The sequence below is a fragment of the Chiloscyllium punctatum genome, chromosome 32, assembly GCF_047496795.1.
Source record: "Chiloscyllium punctatum isolate Juve2018m chromosome 32, sChiPun1.3, whole genome shotgun sequence".
NCBI lineage: Eukaryota > Metazoa > Chordata > Chondrichthyes > Orectolobiformes > Hemiscylliidae > Chiloscyllium > Chiloscyllium punctatum.
In genome coordinates, this window is record NC_092770.1 from 46,512,363 (window position 1) to 46,530,448 (window position 18,086).

At 38.6% G+C, this 18,086-nt stretch overlaps 2 protein-coding genes across 17 annotated transcripts in view; one reads left to right on the forward strand and one right to left on the reverse strand.

The window, feature by feature from the left end:
• The window catches only part of LOC140458136 (voltage-dependent calcium channel subunit alpha-2/delta-4-like), a 491,615-nt gene that overhangs the window by 287,567 nt on the left and 185,962 nt on the right, over positions 1-18,086 (forward strand). The gene's annotated exons all lie outside the window — the stretch shown is intronic.
• The window catches only part of LOC140458138 (leucine-rich repeat and transmembrane domain-containing protein 2-like), a 149,681-nt gene that overhangs the window by 23,311 nt on the left and 108,284 nt on the right, over positions 1-18,086 (reverse strand). For 4 of the 11 annotated variants that reach the window (XM_072552267.1, XM_072552269.1, XM_072552268.1 and 1 more), the window contains one exon: positions 5,979-6,186. The exons of 5 other annotated variants lie outside the window; for them this stretch is intronic. The gene's annotated coding sequence lies outside the window, so the exon portion shown is untranslated. The remainder of the gene's footprint in view (positions 1-5,978; positions 6,187-18,086) is intronic. 2 more of the 11 variants (XM_072552264.1, XM_072552270.1) reach the window with 1 other exon arrangement.

The following is an 18,086-nucleotide window of genomic DNA, read 5'->3' on the forward strand; positions in this document are numbered from 1 at the left end:
GGGGAAATGTTAATGCAGCAATATTCAGCCAATGTCTACTGTTGCCTGACAGAGGACCTCAAAATTGTCCCCAATTTTCTTTCATGTAGTTCAGGTTTTCAAATTTCTATAGTATAAACTGAACGGTGGGTAACATGCAGTGATTTGATTTATTCTTTGATTTGATTTGTTATTGTCACATGTACTTAGGTACAGTGAGAAGTTTTGTTTTGCATGCAGTACAGGCAGACCATAAAATACAAAGAAAATGTGGTAATAGAACAGAGTGAGGAATACAAAGTGAAGGCTGTAAAGAAGGTACACCAAAAACAAGATCAATATTAGATTTGATATTTGAGAGGTCAATTCAATAGTCTAATAACAGCAGGGAAGAAGCTGTTCTCGAACCTGGTGGTATGTGTGCTTAAACTTTTGCATGTTCTGCCTGATGGAAGAGGTTAGAAAGAATTATGGGAGGGGTCTTTGATACTGTTGGCTGCCTCTTCGAAGAACAAGAAGTGTAAATGGATTAATGGATGGAAGGTTGGCTTGCATGATAGACTGAGCCATGTTCAACACTCTGCAGTTTTTCTGTTATCTCTGTAGTGGGTTAGCACAGGAGCATTCCTTTTTTCTTTGAGAGGTAGTTTTGGATCAAGCCCATGTTAAGAGCTTAAGAACATAAATTAATTGGATTAAAGTCTCTGTTTGCAAACTGTAAGTCTCTTAAATCAACGAATTTGGCCATGTTCAAACTTAATGCTAATAGTTACTCATGGTACAAAACTGGACAATTCAGCCCAAACTTGCAGTGTCACTCAGGGATGATGTAAGAATGCTTAGTGTCGGAAATGGTAGTGAAGTAGATAGTCTTATTTAACTATCTCTGAAGGAGTCTTTTATAGCACAAAGGAGATAAGTCTGGAGGGGTATTGGCCACAATTGTCCAATCAGCTTCAGGACATGGGACCAGGAAAATGGAAGCAGTAAGTGTTGTACATAGTGTCAAAAGAAGGAGGGAGGTAAAATGCTAAGAATTAAGCCTATGGGAAATGTTAAAGACTGGAGTTGCAAGATTTTCCATCAGGCTATTATTGCTGTTGACACAACAGGAGCCGAGAGATGAAAAATTGATGAGGAGTCAGCTCCACTGACCTCTGGCTGGGCCTGTATTGACTGCTATGTTAGGATAGGCATACTGTGGGCAGTCTGCCAGTCAGGCAGCTCATGAATCCAGTCTGTGTCCAATACTGAGTTGGCAATCAACTCACAATTTGAAGCTCATTGTTCCTGTAAATGCCTGCATGTAAACACACACAGCTAAACATGTGTCAATCTGGATGTTTTAGTTTTACAATCAATGTGTTCATGTATGCAGTGATACACCTCTGGAGCAGGTGTGACTTGAACCTGGATCTCCTGGTCCAAAGGTATAGACACTACCACTGCACCACAAGAGCTGTCTCTCTGTGACATTTATGAATTCGGTGTTGATGTCATTCAGGTGCAAGGTATAAGTAGTGGACTCACTTGTGATAATATACAGGGGAACAAACTAATAGAGTGGTTTAAAGCATACAATATGCAAAATAAATCTTCTAAAAATTCTATCCTTCACCATCTGCCAAATTAAGTATAAATATAGGTGCAGAGAATGATTGCCTAAAGGCAAAAGACACTATCACATTTTGGATATAATAGCCACTTAGATTTTAGTTTTATGGCAAATGGAAAAGCATAAGTTTAAATTGCTGAGATTCTCAGAAACTGATCTTTTTTTCTTCGTTTGTGGATTGAGGACATCACTGGCTGGCCAGTATTGATAGCCCACCCCTATTTGCCCTTGAGAAGATGGTGGTGAGACGCCTTTTTGAACCACTGCAGTCCACCTGCTGTGGGTTGACCCAGAATGCCATTAGGGAGAGAATTCCAGGACTTTGACCCAGCAATAGTAAAGAAACATGATATATTTCCAAGTCAGTTGGTGAGGGGCTTGGAGGGGAACTTGAAGAAGCTGGTGTTTCCATATATCTGTTGCCCTTGTCCTTCTAGATGTAAATGGGCCATGGGGTTGGAAGGTGCTGTCTGAGGATCTTTGCTGAATTTCTGCAGTACATCTTGTAGATAGTACACACTGCTGCTACTGAGCATCAGTGTTGGAAGGAGTGGTTGCATGTAGATGTGCCGATTTAGCAGGCTTCTTTGTCCTGGAGGGTGTCAAGCTTCTTGAGTGTTGTTGGGACTGCACTCATCCAGACAAGTGGGGATATTCCATCACATTCCTGACTTGTGCCTTGTAGATGTTGGAGAAAGTGAGGACTGCAGATACTGGAGATCAGAGTCAAAAAATGTGGCGCTGGAAAAGCACAGCCAGTCAGGCAGCATTTGATGAGTAGGAGAATCGATGTTTTGGGCATATCTGATAAACAGTTCATGCTTGAAACATTGACTCTCCTGCTCCTTGGATGCTGCCTGACTGGCTGTGCTTTTCCAGTGCCACATGTTTTGACCTTGTAGATGGCGGTCAGGCTTTGAGGAGTCAGGAGGTGAGTTACTCGCCATAGTATTCCTAGCTTCTGATTTGCTCTTGTAGCCACTGTGTTTATGTGGTGAATCCAGCTGAGTTTCTCATCAAAGAGGATCCCTATATTTATAATGGGGAATTCATATGATGAGGGGAAGAACAAGATTGACATATTGGCAGGATAGAGTTTCCTTCTGAGTGTGAATCCCATGCTTACAACTTTACCATTATGATTGAGATGGGAGGAATGCACAGAGTTTCTCCAGCTCTACTATTCCACTTTACCCAGTTCCTGATGTGGCAAATCATATGCTTTATTTATATACATTAAATTTACAAACACAAATTAGCAGTGGAATTAGCCCATTTGCCTCATCAAGCCTACTCAATGGCTGAACTGTCTTTCAAATTATATATTCCCATCTGTCATAAATAAACTTTGATTCCTTTGATTCAACAAGAATCAATCTACCTGGGCCTCAAAATATTTAGTACCCACTGTTTTTGTGAAGATTAATTACTCAGGTCGTGGTTCAGGTTGTAAGTTTGTTCGCTGAACTGGGAGATTTGTTCTCGGAGTTTCATCACTCTGCTAGGTAACAACATCAGTGAGCCTCCGGTGAAGTGCTGGTGTACTATCCCACTTTCTATTTATGTGTCTTGGTCTGTTGTGGTGGGTGATATCACTTCCGGTTGTTTTTCTGAGAGGGTGGTAAATGGGTCCAAATTGATGTGTTTGTTGATAAGAGTTCCAGTTTGAATGCCAGGCCCTAGGAATGTGTTTGCTTAGACTGTCCCAGGATGGATGTATTATCCCAGTCAAACTAGTTCCCTCATTGTCCTTGTGTAAGGATACTAGTGACGGTTGTCATTTCTGTTAGTGGCTAGTTGGTGCTCATGTGGACTGGTGGCCAGTTTCCTGACTGTCTTCCGATGTAATGTTTGTTGCAGTCCTTGCAGGATATTTTGTATATGACATTCGTTCTGCTGGTTGTTGGTATAGGGTCCTTTAGATTCTTTAGGAGCAGTTTCAATGTGTTGGTAGGTTTGTGGACTACCATGATGCCAAGGGGCCGGAGTAGTCTGATCGTCATCTCCGAGATGTCTTTAAATATATGGTCATGTGGCTAGAGTCTCTGGGCATGTTGTGTCTTCTTGTTTAGGTTTGTTGTGTAAGAATTGGTGGACTGTGCTTATCGGGTAACCGTTGTTCTAGACTACGTTGTTTAGGTATATTCAATATATATACCAATTCTTACACAATAAACCTAAACAAGAAGACACAATATGCCCAGAGACCCTAGCCACATGACCAAACATTAAAGATATCTCGAAGATGATGACGAGACTATTCCAGCCCCTTGGCATCATGGTAGCCCACAAACCTACCAACACACTGAAACAGCTCCTAATGAATCCAAAGGACGCTGTACCAACAACCAGAAGAACGAACGTCATATACAAAATACCCTGCAAGAACTGCAACAAACATTACATTGGACAGACAGGCAGGAAAATAGCCACCAGGATACACGAGCACCAACTAGCCACCAACAGATACAACCAACCATCACTAGTATCCTTACACACAAACAATGAGGGACACCAGTTCGACTGGGATAATACATCCATCCTGGGACAGGCTAAACAAAGACACACATGGGAATTCCTAGAGGCCTGGCATTCAAATCGGAACTCTATCAACAAATACATCAATTTGGACCCCATATACCAACCCCTCAGAAAAAGAACCAGATATCACCCACCACAACAGACCAAGACACAGAAATAGAAAGCAGGACAGTACACCAGCACTTGAATGGAGGTTCACTGATAATGTTACCTAGCATGGGTGACAAAACATCTGAGAACAAATCTCCCAGCTCAACAGGCAAATTTACAACCTGATATTAAGTAACCCCATGTTTAAAATAAAAAGATCCATCAAACATATATATTTAATAAACACAAATAACTGTAGACTCATAGAGGTGTACAGCACAAAAACAGATCCTTCAGTCCAATTCTCCCATGCCAACCAGATATTCTAAGTTAATTTAATCCATTTGCTAGCACTTGGCCAATATCCCTCTAAACCCTTCCTATTCATATACCCATCCAGCTGCCTTTTAAATGTCGTAATTGTACCAGCCTGCACACTTCCTCTGGCAGCTCATTACATACACGCACCACCCTTTGTGTGAAGCAGGGGCCCTTTATATCCCTTTTACATCTTTCTCCTCTTATCTTAAATTTTTGCCCTGTAGTTTTGGATTCCTGTTCCCCAGAAAAAGGACCTTGACTATTCACCCTATTCATGCTCCCCATGATTTTATAACCCTCTCCCTCAGCATCCAAATCTCCATGGAAAATAGACCCAGCCTATTCAGCCTTTCCTTAAAGCTCAAACCTTCCAACTCCAGCAACATCCTTTAATTTTTTTCTGTATCCTTTCAAGTTTAATAACATCTTTCCTAGAGCATGGAGACCAGATTTGAATGTAGTATTCCAAAAGTGGCTTAACCAATGTCCTGCATAGGTGCAAAATGCCATCCCAATCACTATACCCAATGCACTGACCAATAAAGGCAAGTTTACCAAACGCCTTCTTCATTACCCTGTCTACCTGTAACTTCACCTTCAAGGAACTATGAACCTGCACCTCAAGGTCTCCTTGTTCAGCAACACTCCTCAAGGTCCTACCATTAAGTGCATAAGGTCCTGCCGCGATTTGCCTTACCAATAACAACATTTATCTAAATAAACCTCCAACTGCCACTCCTCAGCCCATTGGACCATCTGATCAAGGTCCCATTGTATTCTGAGGCAACCTTCTTCACTGTCCACTACACCACCGATCTTGGTGTCATCTGCAAACTTATTAACCATTCCTCCTTTATTCACATCCAAATCATTTAAATGACAAAAAGCAGTGGACCCAACACTGTTCCTGTAGCATACCTCAGGCCTTCAGTCTGAAAAGCAACCCTCAACCACCACCCTCTGTCTCCAACTTCAAGCCAATTTTGTATCCAAATGGCTAGCTCTCTGTGGATTCCGTGTGATCTAACCTTGCTCATCAGTTTACCATGTGGAACCTTGTCGAATGCCTTGCTGAAGTCTATATGAGCAACGTCCACAACTCTGCCTTCATTAATCTTCTTTTTCACTTCTTCAGAAAAACTCAATCATTGGATAAGAGAATTGTTTATAATGAAACAATGACAACACAAAACTGGTTGACACACTCAGTTTGTAATATGAAAATAACCCAAAATACATAGTCAAACATACACGAAGTAAAAGAAAAGATGGATTTCTGTCTGCAGCGATTCACATCAGGGAATAAAACCCTTGTCCAATATGTTTTAGCTCTTGAAGGCAAAGAAAGAAGTATAAAGAGTGAAATGTCCAGGCAGCTATGAGCATGACATTCTGGCACACAAAAGTTGATGTCACAAGCATGGACAGATACCTTCGGGATCTTTACCAGCTTGCTCAGGAAACACTTATTGAAGATTCTTCTACCACACATCAGGAGGACAACTGAGGTTCAGAGTGGATCAGGACTCCTGGGAGTTTGCTGGATCCACAGCACAAATGTTTTCAGAAACAGAACGGCAGGTCTTGGTGGAGGAGGGGGCTCTTTCCCTTCCCCAGGCTGACCATCATCTAAAAGAAATCTCCAAAGCAGAAGTTGCACCATGATAGGGACTAACCAAGAATTTGCAGTAAAGAAGCAGTTATCAAAGACATGAGTTTCAAGAGATGCTTTACTAAACAAAATTAGGCTTTATAACTGAGGAAAGAAAGAGAGAATTCTTCAATATACATAGGGACCTCGATTATCTGATGGACACAGGCTAGCAGCATTTGATTCGGTTAATTAAATTCTGGATAATCAAATGACAGTTTAGCCAAGCATTGGGACTTTGCAATCTTGTCGGATAATCTGATTTTCGGATAATCGAATGCCAGATAATCGAGGTTCCTCTAGTGAAGATTTCTTGATGATTTTTAAAATTCTAATTATTATTATTATTATCATAAACCTCTAACAAATAGCTAATTGTATATTGTATGGATTTTTTTTTCATTTACAGTATCATATTAATAAACTAATAAAATATTAACTCAAACCAAAGTAAATACACATGACAGGTTAGGATTTAAACTTCACAGCTTTATAAGCGAATTGTTCCAAGTCATTATTTCTTAACTGAACATAAATGTTTTATTACATAATGGGGACTGAATTAAGTTGGAACAAATACTTCTTTCTTTTGACCACAAGCAGCTTTGATCACAAAAAAACTTGAACTATGCAGTATATGTCAGCAAGACTTAACTGGTTAAAAATCACACAACACCAGGTTATAGTCCAACAGGTTTATTTGGAAGCACTAGCTTTCAGACAGCTGCTCTTTTATCAGGTGGTTGTGGAGAGAAAGATTGATCTTATACTCCACAACCACCTGATGAAGGAGCAGCGCTCCAAAAGCTAATGCTTCCAAATAAACCTGTTGGATTGTGGCGTTGTGATTTTTAACTTTGTACACCCCAGTCCAAGACTGGCACCTACAAATCATACTTAACTGGGAGTATCTATTGATTTAATCATTTTGAATTCCTGTATAATGAAAGCAAGTAAAAAGCGTTGAGATTGTAAGATTAATATACTTCAGTTTTTCTGTATGTATTTGTTTTGCTCACTTTTCAAACATCAAAGATGTGTAAGATAATACGTAAATTTGGAAATAACAGGTGGCACTCCTTTCAGTTGATGTCCTCTGAGCTTTTTTCGGTCCAACTTCAGAGACGCACAATAGTTCTATGCTGTGAAGAAGTGACACTGAACTGGTATATCCATGACATCACAGAAATTGAACAAATTATGGTTGTACATCCTTGGTGGATGGATTTCTGATCTTAGTGGAATAATTTGAGAGGAAAAAAAAATGTGAAAATAATTCTATTAGATTTAAAATAGTGATGGAAAAGGATAGACCAGATCTAAAAGTTGAAGTTCTAAATTGGAGAAAGGCCAATTTTGACGGTATTAGGCAAAACTTTCACAAGCTGATTGGAGGCAAATGTTCGCAGGTAAAGGGACGGCTGGAAAATGGGAAGCCTTCAGAAATGAGATAACAAGAATCCAGTGAAAGTACATTCCTGTCAGGGTGAAAGGGAAGGCTGGTAGGTATAGAGAATGCTGGATGACTAAAGAAATTGAGGGTTTGGTTAAGAAAAAGAAGGAAGCATATGTAAGGGAAAGACAGGATAGATCGAGCGAATCAATAAAAGTGTATAAAGGAAGTAGGCGTATACTTAAGAGGGAAATCAGGAGGGCAAAAAGGGGACATGAGATAGCTTTGGCAAATAGAATTAAGGAGAATCCAAAGGGTTTTTACAAATATATTAGGGACAAAAGGGTAACTAGGGAGAGAATAGGGCCCCTGAAGGACAGGATGTACATGTATTTGGAAAGGCAAGGACTGATTAGGGATAGTCAACATGGATTTGTGCGTGGGAAATCATGTCCCACAAACTTGATTGAGTTTTTTGAAGAAGTAACAAAGAAGATTGATGAGGGCAGAGCGGTAGATGTGATCTATATGGACTTCAGTAAGGCATTCGACAAGGTTTCCCATGGGAGACTGATTAGCAAGGTTAGATCTCATGGAATACAGGGAGAACTAGCCATTTGGATACACAAGTGGCTCAAAGGTAGAAGACAGAGGGTGGTGGTGGAGGGTTGGTTTTCAGACTGGAGGCCTGTGACCAGTGGAGTGCCACAAGTTCCGGTGCTGGGTCCTCTACTTGTTGTCATTTACATAAATGATTTGGATGCAAGCTTAAGAGGTACAGTTAGTAAGTTTGCAGATGACACCAAAATTGGAGGTGTAGTGGACAGCGAAGAGGGTTACCTCAGATTATAACAGGATCTTGACCAGATGGGCTGATGGGCTGAAAAGTGCCAGATGGAGTTTAATTCAGATAAATGCGAAGTGCTACATTTTGGGAAAGCAAATCTTAGCAGGACTTATACACTTAACGGTAAGGTCTTAGGGAATGTTGCTGAACAAAGAGACCTTGGAGTGCAGGTTCATAACTCATTGAAAGTGGAGTCGCAGTTAGATAGGATAGTGAACAAGGCATTTGGTATGCTTTCCTTTATTGGTCAGAGTATTGAGTACAGGAATTGGGAGGCCATGTTGCGGCTGTACAGGACATTGGTTAGGCCACTGTTGGAACATTGCATGCAATTCTGGACTCCTTCCTATCGGAAAGATGTTGTGAAACTTGAAAGGGTTCAGAAAAGATTTACAAGGATTTTGCCAGGGTTGGAGGATTTGAGCTCTGGGGAGAGGCTGGACAGGCTGGGGCTGTTTTCCCTGGAGCATTGGAGGCTGAGGGGTGACTTTATAGAGGTTTACAAAATTATGAGGGGCATGGATAGGACAAATAGACAAAATCTTTTCCCTGGGGTGGAGGAGTCCAGAACTAGAGGGCATAGGTTTAGGGTGAGAGGAGAAAGATATAAAAGAGACCTAAGGGGCAACCTTTTCACACAAAAGGGTGGTACGTGTATAGAATGAGCTGCCAGAGGAAGTGTGGAGGCTGGTACAACTGCAACATTTAAGAGGTATTTGGATGGGTATATGAATAGGAAGGGTTTGGAGGAATATGTGCCGGATGCTGGCTGGTTGGACTAAATTGGGTTGGGATATCTGGTCGGCATGGACAGGTTGGACCACACGGTCTGTTTCCATGCTGTACATCTCTATGACTCTATGACTCTAGAATCAACCCATGGAGTCAATGTGTAGCAACAAGGGAAATGTTGCAGGTAGAAAGAGTTCGGATTTATCACTGTCTTGGAAGAGGATTCACGTTTAATGCCCAAATTAAGCAGATATGATAAGTAAACTTTGCAGCATAGTGATAGATCGTTGGACTTCAAATTTCGCAGTTTAATTATTTGAAAAGTCAAAAATTGAACAAATAATGGAAGTTAATATTACACGCAGCTTATTTTATTCTTAAAGATCCTGGTTCATTGGAACTGTTTTTGTTTAATAGGAATGGAAATCATTACAGGTTTTAATCAATAACTTGGGATCATCTAATGCTCAAATGTTTTCTTTTTGCAAGGCTGTACCCTAATGTTACATTTTCCTTTAACAGTATTAAGTGCATCTTTTAACTAAACTGTATAATGAATATTCACTGAGATATTTTTAGCTGTACTTAGCTGTACTAATCATAGATCAGTGTCATTAACATTGTTCAAAACTAAGGTCTATATTTTTAATGTGAGGGAAGAAAGATTTAAAAGACGCCTAAGGGGCAATATTTTCACACAAAGTGTGGCTTGTATGTGGAATAAACTGCCAAAGGAAGTGGTAGATGCGGGTACAGTCACAACATTCAGCAGACATTTGTATAGATAACTGAATAGGAAACATTTAGAGGGATATGGGCCAAATGCAGGCAAATGGGACTAATTTAGATGGACTGAAGGATCTGTATCCAAGCTGCATGACACTATAAATCAGAGTCTGCATTTTTTTAAATGCCTGTCCTTTGAATTCTAGAAAGAACATCAATGATTGCATGTTCATTTTTCCAGAATATTTTTATGGCCAACAGTTACAATTAAGTTTTCTTTAGAAACCAACAATCTGACAGCCTCTTTATCTTCACATATGGATACATATTAGTCATCCTTTCTGACACACTATTTTTGCCGAGGTTTCTAAACTTTTGATACAAAATAACATTTAAAATTACTTACTCTCCTCTGTTAGTGGAAACATGCCTTCAGTTTATTCTTTAAGTTTGCAATGGGAAAGTATGTATATCTGATTGACACCAGTTTCCAGATTATCTTCCACATCACTTCCCCAATAATAAATATTGTAATTTTGTTACTTGAACAGCACAAGATGAATCAACCAATGCCAAAGGAATTTTTAGTCATTTTTAGTTTGTATGTGAGATTGCCTGCAGCCTTCTGCATGCCTTCATTTTCTTCTAACTATTGCATCAAAATTGAGTCTTCGCCTGTACTGCTTTCTCAAGCTTCTCCAAATTTGCTTACTCTCTAATTTCCCAGTTTCTTTTTTGATCTCTTCATTCAGCTGAGCAACTACTTTGATGGGTTCTGTTGCCTTTTGTTTCAAAGTCATTTATAGAATTCTTACACAGTTTGACAATTTTACATGGACATTCTGCTCATTTTGTAATCTTTCCTCTATGGATTCTGACTGCTCTTTAAACTTAATCTGTTACTTAAGATTGTCCTTAGTTGCTGTAAAGTTTGGATCTGGTCTTCCTCGCCACACATTTCATCATTTTTATTGTCTGGATCACAAACTGAGTTCAAAATATTTATTGTTCTTTTTTGTGACAAAGTTCCAGTAGTTTGTTAAGCTAGCTTCTAATTCAGCATTCAATCAACTGTTCTGAGTTATCATCAGTTTCTTTTCCAGCACAAGGTATTTCCATGATATATCTGATCCTTGTGGCTCATTAAGTTTTAACTGAAGATTAATTGAAGCATTCTCACCAATACCCACTCTTCATTAGGTACATAATTTTTTTTTGCATGAATATTGGTTCTTAATATTGGTCAGTTTGTCTTCAATTGTATATAAAAATAGCGATATTCTTCTAATGTTTGGCCACAGTAATTTTGGGAAGTTTAGCATGATCAAGCAACTGCTGCAGCACAGTCAGTGCCATATTAGCAGCTCTACTGGATAAATCCTTACCTATATAAAATATACCCCTCAATAGCTAAACGTGCAACAATTCTCATAATAGCAGCTTGATTTACTGAGTTACATTGCCATTTAAGTTTTCACAAGAATTTAGAGGCATAATTCCCATGAAAACCTCCATTAATACTTTGTCTTCCACCAAACCATTGGGAACATAAATTGTATCATGAGCTCTCAAGAATGACTGAGCAGCCCAGGTGTACCTCAGAGTATTGCTTTGTTTAATAATAATAGAAAATGTTGGAGTTGAAGTTGACATTTGAAGACTGATTTGACCAATCTTTACAAAGGACGATTTCTTGGATCACCTAAAGCTAAAATTTTTGAGTGTGCACTTTCCTTAAGTTTTTTAATGTTGTATTTGCTCTGAAAACTTCCCTAACAATGTCATGTTTCATCATAGTACTCATTTTCAGTGCTTCAAACTGGAAGTGTGTCTAGTCTCAATATACAATCAATTTAATTGTCAAACTTATTAACTGGTCTGTTTCTTCCTTGGCTGCAACACCAGCTTTCTTTAAGGACCTGGTCCAAATTATCAGAATGCAATTAACATTTTCTAAGTAAAACTATTGATGTGAGGTCTTTTCTAACTTATTCTGCTTAACGTCTAACTCATATTTAAAGGGTCACTTACAAACTAATTTCCCTTTTAATTTACTGATCACAAAAATACAAATTCCAGAGAACTTTACCTGGGAAAAAAAAATCATCAACATGCATCATAACGTTGCCTGCCAGTCTCTCTGTGTGACATCAGCAGAACACTGCTGGGTCTATTTTAAGCTGAATGCAACTTACCTTCAGTAATTTGGACTGAACTGAGAAATACTGCATCATATAACCTGTATGTACACTTGTTTAATTTGCACAATGTCCCTTCTCTATCACCTGTTTTTAAAGTGGTTTCAAAAATACTTTGCTTTGCAATTTTAATCCTAAAAAGATGCAGCCTTTGCTTTGACTGCTTTACCTTTCCATGAGTATGGTGTTAAGAGCTAAGATCACTTTTTTTACAGAAGGAAAATTTACTCAAGCTTTTCTTTGAAATACCAAGCGCTAGTCTGACTATAATGTATGTGCCCCATCAGGCAGCACTTTCTCTGTGTATATCCATTCTTATGATTATGCTGGTTGTCCCTATTTGGTAAAGCATTGTATACACCAATTTTTCCCAGCTTTTTTAGATTAGGTCACCTATAGTGTAGAAACAAGTCCATACCAACCCTCCAAACAGCAACCCATCCATTCACCTACATTTACCCCTGACTAATGTACCTCACACTATGGGCAATCTAGTATGGTCAACTCACCTAACCTGCACATCTTTGGATTGTGGGAGGAGACCGGAGCAAACTCATGCAGACACAGGGAGAATGTGCAAACTCCACACATTCACCAAGGTGGGAGTCAAACCTGGGTTCCTGGTGCTGTGAGGCAGCAGTGCTAACCACTGAGCACAATGCCGCCCTCTCCAACTCTTTTTGTTTGCATTATTAATTAACTCATCTTCTAATTTGTAAACACTACAACTTCTCAGTCATAAGACCTTCTTGGTAGTCATGGTCTGTTCCATAAATCTTGACCTTCTCAAACCTCTCCCTGTTCTCCTTTCATTCAGGATTAAGACACTGCTGTGATCAGAATTCCTTTTTCAAGATCATAGTCTATTCTAAGGGCCATGTTCATTCCTGTTCCATTTCAGAACTTGTACTGCACTTTCTTGCCTTCCACAATTTTATTCCATGGATTCTTACCTCGGATTCCTCATCTTGCACACTTAGCTAATATTTGTTTATGCGAGGGGGTTTTCCTGCTCTCCCTAGATCAGGGATAGTTCTCCATTCACTGATCCATTCTGGCATATGTGCGACTTTGGTGCCAACTTTTGGTTATTGTCCTCTGGGGCAAAAAGCCTTGTCCTGTAACTGTGTGTCTTTTTAACTATATTCAGTCAGCTGAATGACCTGGTCCATATTATTATCCTACATGGGTGCCTGTGAATTATAATGTGCCTCATCACTTTCTATGACTTGTTCAGATTCAACAAGTGTGCAAGCAGTGTCAATTAACCTCAAAGAATGCACTCTAACAATTATGTTTCTTTGCTGTAAAAATGTTTTCTCACCACTGCTTATAAACTTACCCAGATCTTTCCAATTTTTCTGTCCTTCTTCTTTATAATATTATATGTCGCTTTGTTAAAATTTATTTCTGATGGCTTTATATAATGCCACAAGGCTCACTTAAATTCCTCTGACACCTCAGTCTTAATGAATGCCCTTCTCCTTGCCTGCAGGGCATTGCAGTGCTCAGAGAAAGTGGTGCAAATTGTAATCCCTTTTGAAGCCAGGGAATGATCACTCAGTACTAATGAATTTTTGGATTTCCCATTGAAACAAATTGTTATGGACTGTCGTGCCCAATAATTTGAAATGAATTCCTTGCATAGACTGCCAATGTCAGGGCAAGTGTTAATTTACACCAGGTTAGAATTTTATGAAGCTTATTTATTTTTATGTGATTTCTTTCACACACTTTTTTTAGAGGGACATTCTACTGCTATGTTCAAAGTTCATATTTTCATTGAATTATTGAATTCATCATTGAGAAATTCCCCTAATTATCAATTAATAACTTAGCCAGTGCCTCCAGCCTGGTATCTAACTATTTCACCATTGCCTTGTCTCTTATTATTCTTTTCCTATCAGATTATATTATTGTAGGCTAGATAAATCCAGTTGCATTATCTATGAAATGCAAGATGAAAATACATTTTTCCTTCTCCCATACATTTTAGTTCCATTGCTACAACTTTGGTAGATCCTGTTGCTAATGGGAGACACACTATGGGCTGTGGTGGTGTCCTCATATTTTTTACAGATATCATATTTATTGCTGATCTCTTCTATAAGTTTGCAATCTATCAAATCGAAGGGATTTATAAGCCTTTAGCCATATTATTTTCCCTCATACATTTTCTTCAGTGATATTTGTTGTATTGATTTTCTTGTTTTTTTTCTCGGAGATAATATTTGTTTTGACTATAGATTGGTAATCTAACAAGAGCCCCCAATTCATGTTACAATCCCAAACAAGTTACTTAAATTTTTGTTCATTCTGATTAAGGACCAGCCCTCTTTTTATTTAAAATAAACCAACCTTGAAATCCCACATACCTATTATGAAAGTAATGTAATAGATTCCATGGTTTTGAACAAACAAATTAAATCCTACTACAAAAATTTAGAAAAAGGAAAACAATCTACTGCATGTATTCACAAATTACACTCTAACATCCAGAAATGTGACAAACTTGTGTTGGCAAATTATGATCAAACACCCCACAGACACAGCTAAATTAATCTGTCCAATTCTAGATAACACATTTTAGGAGTGACGTTGGTTCCTTGGGTAGAATGCAGAGCAGGTTTTAAAGGGGGAAAAATGACTTGCTTTTATATAGCACTTCTTATGGCCCTTTGATTTTTCAAAATACTTTAGTGTTACAATCTGACACATTTTTAAAAAAATCAAACTTCCAGATAATAGTTCCATAGATAACATGACAAATTTTCATGTGTTTAGACTTTTTACTATAACAAAACACTGTTGATTAAACATTGCCTTTTGTAAACAATTTATGATTTAAATGACAAACCTGAGCATTCTACTTCTTCTTCTATCACAACTGACATCATACTTCATTGTTATACTTTACATTATTCTTTAAGTTAACATTCTATTCTTCTGGACCCAATCTAAAACCATTGTTAATACCCAGGGTTTTTTTTTCTTTTCCTTTCCAAGTCTGTGTTATCTCAGTTTGTGTTTCACAGTGAAACATTTCCATTAGAGATTCTTCTTGTAACTGAAGCTGGTCAAAGCTTCCAATCTCATTTTAACTCCTCATCAATTGGGGCTTTCTGTTTTTTCTTCAGTGGTGAACCATAGTGTTTTGCTTGCTGCAGTTGCGCTCCCTCTGTTGGGCCCTGGAAGATTAACCTTGTTTGAGAATTGTCAGGGTTTTCTTAACTTCTTCTCTTCTTAAAATCCAGCACCATCATAAAGTGAATCTCATGGGCTCTGTATCCAATTATGAATTGTAATTAGCTATCCTTGAGACCCCAACTGTCTCTCATCTTAGAAATATATTGATAACTTTAAAGCACAATTTATGTTGAATGTAATTTCATGATGCACATATATTAGGAATACAAATGTTAATATTGGAAATTAAGCTTTTAAATGTAAGATAAACAAAAAAAAAGCGAGGTTTGAGAAACTGGAAACCACCACTAATATAATTGCAATTCAAAGGATGATCCATGTTTATTTAAAGGCGTCAGAGTTGGAGGTGTGAAAATAGTAAACAATAGGTAGTCAGTCCTCTTTCATAATGGAGTCAGTGAATCTGGTAAGAAGTTACCCCCATTACAAATAAAATGTTTCACTTTGGTCACAGAATCAAAGTGATACTTTCAAAGTAAAGTCAGTTAGTTTAAATGTCTACTTGGGACATCCAAAAAAAGTGCCTCTTTGTGGTGGGGATATATTTCAGAGAAGTGTCTTTTTTTTTGTTTATCTGTGTGCCTTATCACAGAAAAGTAGTGAAGTAAATCTGGAATCTCCATTGAGACAAGCAGAGAGAGAGAATCTGCCAACAGCTGTAGGTCATTAGCAGAAGACAATGAGGAAACAAATGTTTTCTGATGTGCAAGTATTGAGCAAGAGTATTGTGAAGTCCATGATTGAGGTGGATGACAAAAATTATATTTAGTGTTGAGAGTGAGATAGAGGGTCATCTCTATGGATACTTGTGAAAACACCCAAAGAAATTGCTTATCTCTGAGAATAACAGCAACACTGAAGCGAGTCAAAATTCCTGAAAGCTGTGGTACACCTTGGTGTGGTTCCAGGAGAGCTGAAGAACTCTCAAGATCTTATGAAATAAAGATGAATTTGTGATGAAATAAAAGCGGAACAGGGTGTGTCCTGTTGTGGCATTTAATCTTAAATAATAAATGATTTTGAAAGATGGTGTTTAAGTTAGTGATACTTGATTTGTTTTTCCTTCCAAAATTGAATAGTTTTATTTAAAATGTAAATTATACTTAAAAGCTGGAAGTCAAAATTTATTTTTGAAGATTGCTGCTATCTCCACTGAGATCATAGTGAATTGTTCACAAAATAAAATAAATTTTCAACACCTTTTTTTTGGAAACTCTCAAACTATCCAATATTAGCACATTGACTGTAACTGTAAAAATCTTGCACTTTCTTCCCAGTAAAACAATTTGGGTTCCATTCAATATCTGACAACTAAACCACTTAAGTTTACTGTTAGACAGATGTCAGATAAGGTTATGAAACCCTTCATCTAATCTTAACTTTAAAGATAAAGTGCCAAATATAACAATCTTATAAACCTCATATTTCAAATAAAAGTATCCATAGAATCCCTACAGTGTGGAAACAGGCCATTTGGCCAAACGAGTCCACACCAACCTTCCGAAGAGCATCCCATCCCGATACATTCCTCTACCCTATTCCTGTAACCCTGCATTTCCCATGGCTAGTACACCTAACCTACACATCACTGAATACTATGGGTAATTTCTACACCCTGTGCAATGTTACTTCAATGTCTCTGTCTAAACCTTTTGTTCTGTACAGCTTGCTTACCATGATCTACCTGTACTGCTCGTAAACAAAGTTTTTCACTATACGTCAGTACACATGACAACAAATCAATCAATCAATCAATCAATTTAGCATGGCTAATCCACCTAACTAGCACAGCTTTGGACCTTTGAAGTCTTATCAGCATTGTACTTTGGGAAATGCAGTGGCTAGTGTCCAACTAACAAAATCCCACAATCAACAATGTGACAGTGACCAGATAATTAATTTTGTGATATTGATTGTATGATACATATTGACCAGGAAATTGGAATAACTCCTCTGCTCTTCTTGAAAATAGTACCATGATTGTTTACCCAAGCAACTAAATGAGGATATGGTTTAATGTTACATAAGACCATAAGATGTAGGCCAATCAGTTCATCAAGTCTATGAAATCTGCTATTCAAGGAGATCATACCTAATCTGAACATCTTCAAATCCACTTTCCTATCTTGTATTGTATCAAAACAACCTTTTCAGGAAAAATGTGACTTAAGGTAAAATGACTTGTCAAGCCACCTCGTGAGATAATTGCCCAAGTGTTTGCTATGTTGCGATATTATAACTTACAGAAGGAGAGGCCAAAGGCCACCATCAGGTTTGATTCAGAAGAAAAGATCCATAACAGCAGATGTGCTGTTTAGCAGCCTCAAGGTAATCAGTTATTGATTAGATTAGATTAGATTACTTACAGTGTGGAAACAGGCCCTTCGGCCCACAAGTCCACACCGCCCCGCCGAAGCGTAACCCACCCATACCCCTACATCTACATCTACATCTACATCTACCCCTTACCTAACACTACGGGCAATTTAGCATGGCCAATTCACCTGACCTGCACATCTTTGGAGTGTGGGAGGAAACCGGAGCACCCGGAGGAAACCCACGCAGACACGGGGAGAACGTGCAAACTCCACACAGTCAGTCGCCTGAGGCGGGAAATGAACCCGGGTCTCTGGCGCTGTGAGGCAGCAGTGCTAACCACTGTGCCACCATGCCGCCCACCACAGAAGGACTAATGAGTTAGTCTGTGTCTGCGTGTATCAAGGAGAGACAGTAATGCAGAAAATCAGATCTGATGAATGTAAAGAAATTTGCTATAAGGAAACTGC